Source organism: Leptonychotes weddellii, chromosome 6, assembly GCF_054177405.1.
Source record: "Leptonychotes weddellii isolate Sample4059 chromosome 6, ASM5417740v2, whole genome shotgun sequence".
In the NCBI taxonomy this organism is placed as follows: domain Eukaryota; kingdom Metazoa; phylum Chordata; class Mammalia; order Carnivora; family Phocidae; genus Leptonychotes; species Leptonychotes weddellii.
The window spans coordinates 68,943,160-68,954,088 of NC_138374.1; positions in this window are offsets into that span (position 1 = coordinate 68,943,160).

A 10,929-nucleotide genomic window follows, 5' to 3' on the forward strand; every position below is an offset into this window, starting at 1 on the left:
TGGTATTTTGATGGGGATTGCATTGAATGTGTAGATTGCTCTAGGTAGCATTGACATCTTCACAATATTTGTTCTTCCAATCCATGAGCATGGAACGTTTTTCCATTTCTTTGTGTCTTCCTCAGTTTCTTTCATGAGTATTTTTATAGTTTTCTCAGTACAGATTCTTTGCCTCTTTGGTTAGATTTATCTTTCTGAAGTGAAAATCTAATCGGAATTCAAATTGAGCCACTTCCTAGTTGTGTGACCTTCAACATTCTTTAACTTCTATGGCTCTGTCTTCTTATATATAAAATGGAGAAAATAGTTAACACCTGCCTCACAGAAGTGTTGTAAAGATAATAAATGGCACATTGTAAGCCCTCAATAAATATTAACTGTTGCATTGTTTGAAATAGACTCCCCATTGACTTAAAAAGAAAAAAAAAACTAGTCTTCTTAGCGTGTAATTTGATTTTTTGCCTAATTCTCAAACTTCTCTTCTCCCATTTCTCAACTTCCACCCTGCTCTCCGCCCTTAAAAAAAAGATGGTCTAAGGTGCTGTGTTCTGCCCCACCTTCCCTCAAGCTCACTGGTGCCTCTTCCTAGTATTAGATCATGGCTTAACCATGATCATTTGCACCAGTCCTCAAAGTGTATCTGGAGTAGCTCTTCTTGCTTTTGTCTCCCCTAGTCCCACAATCCCAAGATCACAACCCAAGCTGAAACCAAGAGTTGAACGCTCAACCTGCTGCACCACCCAGGGGTCCCTATAATTAGGGAATTTTATATGAGTTGATGTATCAAATCAAGGAAAAAAGGCAAGGCATTCTGAAATGCATATAATGTAAGTGTAGATGAGATTGTGTTCCATACAGTTGGAAAAAGATTATGGTACAAAATGATACCATTAAGTATTACCTGAAATAATGTTATATGTGCTGCAAAAGGAAAACATTCCTAGGAAAGCACAAGGAAGGCAGGATTTAAAACTGGAGTTATGCAACATAGCACAGGCATAGTGACGGGCGTTCAGAGAAGCTTGAAGAGTAGGCTTGGCTGAGACAGAGTCGGGGATCCTTCGTGCTTCCTTCTTCCCCTGCCCCAGGCTAGTCCCCAGAATGGGAATGTCAGTGACCTGAGTCACTTACTCTAGCACTTTCTAAAGGGAGTACAGTGCCATCCGTGGACCATGAGTGTCAGCATCACCTGGGAACTTACTGCAAATGCAGAATCTCAGACCCCATAGCAACCCTCATGAATCAGAACCTGCCGTTAATGAGTTCTCTAGGTGCGTGGCATTCAATCTTGAATTAAAGTTTGAGAGATATTGGTCTGGTGATTAGAAATGTGGGCTTTAATGCAAAGTGATGTGGATTCAAATCCCGATTCTACCTCAGGCAAGCTGATTTTCTGATACCGTTTCATCTTCTGCCTTCTGCAGTTATAGGTACCTCATAAATATCATCATCTCATGTAAATGAGATTATTACATGTAAAATGTTTGTGTAGTGCCTGCCCTTTAGTATACACTCGATAAATCTTAGCTATTTTTATTATCTCCCTTCTGCTGAGCAAGAGGAAAAGGAAATGGTGAGGAAGAAGAGTTCTCCCCATGACCTTTCTCTCAAGAGATGTTTATGGTTGGCCTTGGGGGATGGATGGAATCTTGAGAGGGAGTTGCCGTCTTCGTGGGGAAACAGCCTGAGGAAAAAAAGACAGAGAAGGTTGAGGCACGTGAAGGAAAGGTGAAGAATCTACTTTGGAAGCTCCAGATTGCACAGGGCTGGAGAGGGAGAGTCCATTGTGAAGGTAGGGGGGCATCAGGTTTTGAAGGACCTCGACTGCTCAATTCCTAGTTTCTCTGCGATGGCTAGTCATGCACTGTTTGGGATTGGGGAACTGACATGATCAGGGATGTGTTTCAGAATATTTATCTGGCATCTGTGTGTGATTTGGCTCAAACTGGGAAGAAGTTAGGGAGACCGAATCCATATTTGAGTGACCCAGGAAAAGTAATCAAGCCCTGGATTTGTAACATTGGGAATGAAAGGACAGTTTGGAATAGTTGCCTTTGGAACATGACTCTTCCCTGTCAGCAAGAAGCCTCGATATTAGAGGAAAATAAAATTCGCTCACATCACAGTGAGCATTGCTGTTGCCAAGCTCCAGGTTTCGATATATTTTGTAAAGTTAGTGTGAGTAGCAGTTAGTGTGAGTAGCAAATATACTAGTTACTTTTTCTATTTTTATGTCCCTGTGTAGGGAAAGAGAAAAAAGAAGAATTCTTTTGATGTGTCATACTCTGAGACTTATGGTAGTTTGCTAATTATAAGTTCTATTGTCTTGGTCTCAAAAGGCATTCAAGAGCTGAACCAAGTATAGTAAGGTCTCCCAGACCCCAGTGATTACACAGCTGCAAAATTTGTAGCCGAAATGTCAGCCTGCCTTAGTATTTTTGCAGGCCAAAAGGCCAAGCAAAGTAAAGTTAAACTGTTTCTTGTTTCTTAGCAAAATTTGCAAGATCTAACAATAGAACTCAAGACTGCATCGAAAACTTTTCGTCCCTTCTTTGACCCCCTGGGCTGTTGGCTGAGCTGGTTTTTTTCCATCTGTTGAAGGGGAGATAATCATACTTCCATCTATCCCTGTCTTTCTAACAAAGGCTGTTTGAGCGCCTTGGTTTCAAGATATTTTCGTAGAGTCCAAAATTAAACATACTTCGGATGTCCTCATGCACATGGCCGCAGGCCAGCTTTCTCTCTTGGTGTAAATTCTTGAAACTGAGGATTAGCCATCTTCATCCCACTTACTCTCAGAGCTGGGTGCCCACCTGACTTCTCATCTGCAAAGTGAGTTCATTAGCCTGCACAATCACGCATGATCTTAGTGTCGTTTTGAAATGTCTTCTCTTCAGGGCTAGTCTTTCTGAAGGCTTCCCAAATAATACGAAATGAAACAATTGACTTAATGCCATCCCCCCCTTTTTTTTGGTAAAAATAAATATTAAGCAAAAGCAAAGAAAAAGAACTGTTATTGATACTGGGATTATAAGTGATTTGTAAAATGTTTTTATTTTTTCCTTTCAAGGTTTTTGTAATGAACAAATATTGCTTACATGAGTTGGAAAAACTATTACTTTTTTATTTTTATTTATTTATTTATTTTGTAATTTTTATTTATTTGACAGAGAGACAGCGAGAGAAGGAACACAAGCAGGGGGAGAGGGAGAAGCAGGTTTCCCGCGGAGCAGGGAGCCCGATGCGGGGCTCGATCCCAGGACCCTGGGATCATGACCTGAGCCGAAGGCAGACGCTTAACGACTGAGCCACCCAGGCGCCCCATAAAAACTATTATTTTTTTAAACTGAGATATAATTGACATACAAGTTATATTAGTTTCAGGTGTGCAACATAATGATTCATATTATGTACACTGTGAAATGATCAACACAGTAAGTCTAGTTAATATCCATCACCACACACAGTTACAGAATTCTTGTTTTCTTGTGATGAGAACTTTTAAGATTTACTCTCTTAGCAACATGCATATATGCAGTACAGTATTATTAACTATAGCCACCATGCTGTACATTATATCCCAGGACTTACTTATCTTATAACTGGAAGTTTGTCCCTTTTGACCCCCCCCACCTGTTTCACACACCCTGTACCCCCACCTCTGGCAACCACCAGTTTGGTTCTCTGTATCTATGAGCTTGGTTTTGGATTTTTTTTTTTTATACGTAAGATTTATTTTTTTTAAATTCCACATATAAGTAGATCATGTGGTATTTGTCTTTCCCTATCTTATTTCACTTATCCCATTACCCTCAAGGCTCATCCATATTGTCACAAATGGCAAGATTCTGGTGTTTTTTTTATGGCTAAATAATATTTCATCATATATATATATACATATATATTTACCACATTTTCTTTATCATTTATCTGATGATGGAAAAAGATCTATTATTTAAAACACTTTTCTAAGCATAGTCATCATACTTCATTTTTATAATTTAAATGTTTTATTTCTAAAAGACATAGCCTTTGAAATATTGTGATAATTGTGCACATCAGTTATTTTCTTCTATATTAATAGTTCTTAAATTTTGGGATTTCAAAATAGATTAGGAGGCTAATAGGGAATTATGAATTTTTGGTTTTAAAAATGGAATAATTTTTTTAAAAAGCTAATCTTTGCTTTTTAATTTTTAAGAAAAGGAAAGGGTGGGGCACCTGGGTGGCTCAATCAGTTAAGCGTCCAATTCTTGATTTCAGCTCAGGTCATGATCTCAGGGTTGTGAAATCGAGCCCTGCATCAGGTTCCGTGCTAAGTGTGAGCCTGTTTAAGATTATATCTCTCCCTCTCCCTTTCTCTTTCTCTCCTTTTCCTCTCCTCTTGCTCTTTCTAACAAAAGGGGGAAAGGATATTCTAATATCATACTACTATAAAGAACTTGGTCTAAGAACAAAAAAGGACCCTTCACAAGAAAAGCCAATGGGTATATTTTTGCAAACTTTTATGAGTGCTATATTAATGCATATATATACCATTTCAAACCATTAAAATTCTATTTAATGACATAGACATTATTATCGAATGAAATTATTTTGGAGACATTATTATCGAATAAAATTATTTTGGAGACAGTCATTTTACGGTGAAACATGAGGAAGAGATGGAATACCTCCAAAGTCTCAATTTCTCTCTGTGTCCTTGTCATTATAAAATTATCCAGCTTTACACAAGAATATTGAAGAAAATGGAACAGTACTCCTTAATATTTATTCCTTTCAATTTGGAACGTTCTAGGTAAATTGAGAGATACCAAGGTACAACCAGCCATCCTGCCAAATTTTTTCCCTTGGAGAGCCTGGAATTTAAGGAGTCAGGTGACTGGCTACCAAGGTGGCCTCAGCAGTTCAGGACCCTGATGATTCAGCACCAAAAAGTCAGCAGATTCTATGAACGATTCATCAAGATTGGTACCAGAAGAGGCATTATAGAATCCTTTTTCTTCCTTAATTGCCTTTTTCTACTCTGGCATTCCCCCCACCCCCCCCCACCCCCCGTCAGAAATATATTTTAGGTATTAAATCTGACGATAAAACCATTTTAACTCTAGTTTGATTCTGTGATTTGAAGCATGGACAGGTAAGTCATTGGCCCTCAGAAAAAGTTCACTTAGGGAGGCTGCCTTTTAAAATAAAGCAAAATCCCATTAAAAATAACATCTGTCTCCCCTGCCCTTGGTGGCTCTGTCCTATATATAACTAATACATCTATATTCTTCCTTCTCCATTCCTCGGAGAGAAATTACAAGATTTATCTTTTTACTCTGACAGCTGTGTTATCGCATTAAGTACTGAAAAACTGAGAACAATGCAATATACTTTACTGGGTTTATTTTTAAGTGGTCTAGTATGTGCCCCTTTGTTAATATTAATTTGCAATTCTTTATGCCCTATTTATGGTTCTCTCAAATAAGGAAAAGTCCCTAGATTAGGGGTTGACTGTCTAATAGAGTTGAGACCAACTTTTTTATTCCAAATGAGTGATTAACTCTTCTGATTTCAAATAGTGAGGTGAGTTTATTATTGTAAAAACAAGAGGTTATAGCTTCACAATGGGCTTCCTGTGTGTGGCTCACTACACAATTCTAACATTATTTGTGCTACATTTACCAATAATTTTTAGTTCTCATACTAAGTGATAGATTGAATACTAGGTATTGTGTTGAAAGGCATCCTGAGGCTTCTTCTTCTGTGGGCCCAACCAGAAGGAACATCAAGACAGATTCATAATGTCCACAAAGGGATAGGAGCCAAGAGGTACATACGAATGCCTGGGTGTTGCCAGCCCAGTTTTAGATAACATTTTTTTAAAGATTTTATTTATCCATTTGAGAGAGAGAAAGCATGAACAGGTGCAGAGGCAGAAGGAGAAGCAGGCTCCCCACTGAGGGACGCAGGACTCGATCCCAGGACCCTGGGATCATGACCCGAGCCAAAGGCAGACGCTTCACCGACTGAACCCCCCCAGGCATCCCTGAGATAATATTTTTAAGTTGTCCTCTGTAATTTAGGATCTGTTTAGACTGTTCTCTAAGCTTTTTCTTGAAGTCCAGACTTTTCAATTTCATTGTAAGTTTGCTCAGAATACCTGGTATGTTAGGACCCAATCAATAATAATAATCAATTGGTTGATTAATGGATATACAAATGAGCAAATATTTGGCACCTGAAGGTTGCCAAATTGTACAAAGTGTCTGTGCATCCTCGTAGCTTCTTCAAAATAATTTTACAGTTTTGATTTTTTTTTAAGGATTTTATTTATTTATTTGACAGAGAGAGACACAGCGAGAGAGGGAACACAAGCAAGGGGAGTGGGAGAGGGAGAAGCAGGCCTCCCGCCGAGCAGTTTTGATTTTCAGTAAGGACATTTATTCCATATTCACTTTGTGCAAACACTAGGGCAGTCTAAATCCGTTGTCTTCCAAGGCAGTTTTTGTTATTGCTCAAGGTTAACAGGTATGAGCTCTGTGTCTTCTCTTTCAGACTCTCTGTTTGTGTACATGCTGTCTACTCCTTACGTCTCCGGGGAATGGGGGCTTTTCTCCTTCACCTCACTCTGCCATTATCTTCTCCTGCCTCTCCTGGGATCTTATGCCTCTGTTGTTCCCAAGATTGGTAGTAACTGCTCTGTCTTTCTCTTGTCTGGAGCCTTTTCCTCTCCTTAAAGATCTACTAGCCTCCCCGTTTCAGAATAAACTTCACTTCACTTCGCTCTCTGTCGCTCCCCTCCAGCTACCATCTCATTTCTCCCCTCCCACGGGTGCCTCTCCAGCCTCATGACCCGCTTCCCCGCAAGATACTTTCCGCAGCGACGGAAAGATCGTCCACCTGTGCTGAGCCACTCAGCACTGATGGTTCTCGAATGCTTGAAATGGAACTAGTGTAATTTGAAGAAATGAATTGTCAGTTCTTTGCATTTCATTTAAGTTTGGAACAGTCACATAGAGCAAATGGCTGCAATGTGGGACAATACGTAGACTTTCTAAGCCGGAGGTCCTCACCTGAGCCACAAAACACAGAAAGTTATGTGACATGCGACTTCTCCATTCCCCCGAGGAGAGCCCATAGCTAGTACTGTCCCAAGGTGGGGAGAAGGGAAATCAGCACCTGCATCAGGACTTTGTATCTCTCTCTGCTTAGCTAACTGAAGCTTTCCTTTCCAGCCCTTGGAAAGAGGAAGTTCTAATATATGTCATTTGCAAAGGTCATTAGCATCTCTAAAAGGCAGTCCAGCACGAGTTTCTCAATCCTGGCTCCTAACTCTGCTTTAATGTAATTTGTCACTACCCTCTGAATGTCACCTTTACTTTCCTACTTGTCAGCCCCGGCTTCTGCTGTCTCTTCAGACTGTTAGATTCCGCCTCCTCTCTGCACTCACCAAATTACAGAGATTCTTTGAGGCTCACATCTTGGCTTTTCTAAGAATTAAGGTTATGAAAATTGGAGTCCTTCAGTGTTTTAAAAAAATATCCTCAGTCTGTGAAGCAGCCCACTCTTGATTTCATTTCAGGTCAGGATCTCAGGGTCCTGGGATCAAGCTCCACATCTCACTCTGCTCAGTGGGGAGTCTGCTTAAGGATTCTCTCTCTCCCTCTCCCGCACTTGCGCTCTCTCTCTCTCAAATAAATAAATCTTTTTAAAAAGTATCTATTGAAGTTTTACTATATTTCAGGCAAGCACCAAAGATAATGTTGTTGTTAATAATAACAATAATAATAATAAAAAATATTTTAATAAAATATTTTAATAAAATATTTGTTATTATGTGCCTGGTCCTCTTCTTAGCTTTATGGGTGCATGATTTCATCTACTTCTCATAAGTACCCAGTGTGATAGAATCTGAGGAATATAAAAGTAATATACCCAGGTCTCGTGATCAGTGACTGACAGAAAGCTCCTGTTTCTACAGAGTTTATATTACAGCACTTGCCAGTTCTTCATATTCTTCAACAGTACTAAGGAATTCCTAGTTTCTTATAGTTCTTTTACCTTTGTTTTGTTTTGTTGTTACCCTTTGTTTTGTTCTTAACCCTTTTGTTACTGAACATCTCACATATGTAGACATTTCTTTCCCAATAACATCTAAGCTCCTAAAATAAGGACCAAGCTCTTTGGCCCTTTGTGTCCAGCAAAAACCTAACATCCTATTTTAGGCAATAGTTTTAAAACTACAGAATCTTCTGAGGTTCTGAAATCAGTTTATCATTTACCTAATTTACAACCCAGTTATTTTAATGAAGTAGAACGCAGTAATATTAAAGTGTGGTGCATCCATACAATGTAATATTATCCGGCAATGAGAAAATGAGCTCTAAAAGATACTGAGGAGCCTTAAATGTACAGTGCTATGTGACAGAAGCCAGTCTGAAAGCTGTGCACGGTGGGATTCCAACTGTATGACATTCTGGAAACAGTACAACTATGGAGACAGTAAAATGATCAGTGGTTACCAGAGATTCTGGAGGAGGGAAGGAATGAGTTTCTGTTCAGTTTTTCTGCAAACCTAAAACTACCCTAAAGAATAAGTTCTGTTAATTTAAGAAATTGAACAGGAAATCATCAAAGCACACCACTTGTTGTGAAAATAAATATTGTTTCAAGAAACAATTTTTGAAGTTTTTAGATGCGTGTGCATGCATGCAAATAAATGGGTGCACTGGGTTGGATATAAAAATACATCTATCGTATTGTGGATAAGAAGTCAAAATAGTTTGAAAGCCACTGTTTTAGAGATCATTGCAAAATCAACACCTATTTGCCCGCTGATTGAAAAGCCAACTTAGAATTCCGGGAGTGATGGTAAGCCTGTCTCACGTAAGAGGGAATGTCCTTTATCCACAGCCTTTAGTTAGTATGAAATGTGTCTGGCATAATAGGTCTACTTTCTAAAATGGTTGTACAAGATAGTTACAGGATCCTTTATGAAAGTGTTTAACCATGGGATATGACGAATGTAACCCAAAAGGTGTAGATGACAAGATGATTTTTGTCAGGATATTTCTCAGCATTCCTGATTGGATGTAGTGGCTACATTTTCAAGTTAGGGTTAACATATTTGGAGTGTCTTGATTTTTCTTTGTAGTGCAGCAGAACTGAATGATAGCCTACAAACAATCCCTAGTTTTTACCAAATATTTGAAGGAACCCATGAACATAGACTGTGTTTATGTGGCTTGTGCTATCACCCTCCCACCCTGCTCAGGAGAGGCGCCCAGGAATACAAGTCCAATTTTATTTATTTATTTTTAAAGATTTTATTTATTTATTTGACAGAGAGAGACACAGTGAGAAAAAGGGAACAAAAGCAGGGGGAGTGGGAGAGGGAGAAGCAGGCTCCCCGCTGAGCAGGGAGCCCGATGGCGGGGCTCGATCCCAGGACCCTGGGATCATGACCTGAGCCGAAGGCAGATGCTTAACGACTGAGCCACCCAAGTGCCCCTACAAGTCCAATTTTAGATGGACTCAAGTTAGTAGTTTTCTGCATTTGGCGTTAATACAGAACAGGGGTGTTTATGGGGTGGTTTTGTTTTTGTTATTGTTTGGTTGGTTTTTATTCCCCTCTCCCTTCCCAGCCTACCCCTCCCCCTTCCTCCCCCTCCTCCTTCCTCCTCCTCATGTTCTCCTCCTCCTCCCATTCTCCTCCTCCTCCTCTTCCTTCTCCTCCTTCTTCTCTTTTTCCTTCTTTTGTTAAATATCTCCTGTGGATTCATGTGTCTGGGAAGTTGACGGTCTTAATTGAGTAGCCAGGGCTGTCTGGTGCTGGGGCATCTATCAAGTTGGAGCTGGGGAGGAGTTTCTGTCCTGTCTGCTTCATCAGGGCTTTCAGTCGCCCCTCTTTTGCTCTCCCTTTGTCTTCGCCTCTCTTTCAGTACCGATCACCATGAGAACTTTGACTTTTATATTAGCATGCTCACAAGGATATCAAAAGAATGAACGTACGGAATTTTGTCAACAGTGTCCTAAACTCCTGGATCCCATATAACTCCCTTTCGACACACTCACATTTCTTTTTCTTGCTGTACCTGCCCAGGAGAGGGAAACAGTGCTTCCCTGTGGCAAATATGCGGAGGATGATCTCATCCCGTATCAATGTCGACAGAGTCAGGGGACTGGAACCATAGAGAAAGGAAGAATATACAGTAAATTTCGTTTCTTCTTTACTGCCTGATTATCATTAAGCTTATTTATGTTTTTAAGGAGGAATAAACAAAACAAAAACCATGCTTATTGTATTTCCAAATGAAACAAGTGAGTCTTCTATCTGGCATGGGAGTGGAGCAATGCCAATTTACTCTTAAATTTTGTATAGCACCAATCGAAATATATTTATTTTGTGGCTTATTAATTATAGTCAGTCCTTACCAGCAGAAGACTCTTTCCATATTTCTTTAGAGACTTTTTGTAAAAATGCAGATTCCTGGGGCCTGCTTCAGGGCTCTTGAATCAGAGTCTCTGAACGTAGTACTTAGAAATCTTTCCTTTTAAAGAAATCTCTTCTTTAAGAGAATTTTAGTGATTTTACCAGGCCAGGGAACCAGTGGCATATTGTCTTGGGTGGTAAGTGAAAACCACTTAAATATCAAAAAAACTTTTAAAATATGTATAACACTTTTAAAAATTCACTTATTTTTTTCTTAGTCATGACACTAAGTTTACACGATAGTCAGGTTTATCCTCGGGGTGTCCGTTCTGGCCCCCGAAGAAATGAAAGCTACCAAAATTTGAATGCAGTCTTCATTCAAAAAATATTTTCGTGACATCAGAAAGCAATAGATGGCTATTCACTTGTCCAAGGACCCTCTTTGTCTGTAAATATTTACTCTTTCTGAGCATAAAGTGCTATCTTCAAGTAAGTCGTCCTACTCAACC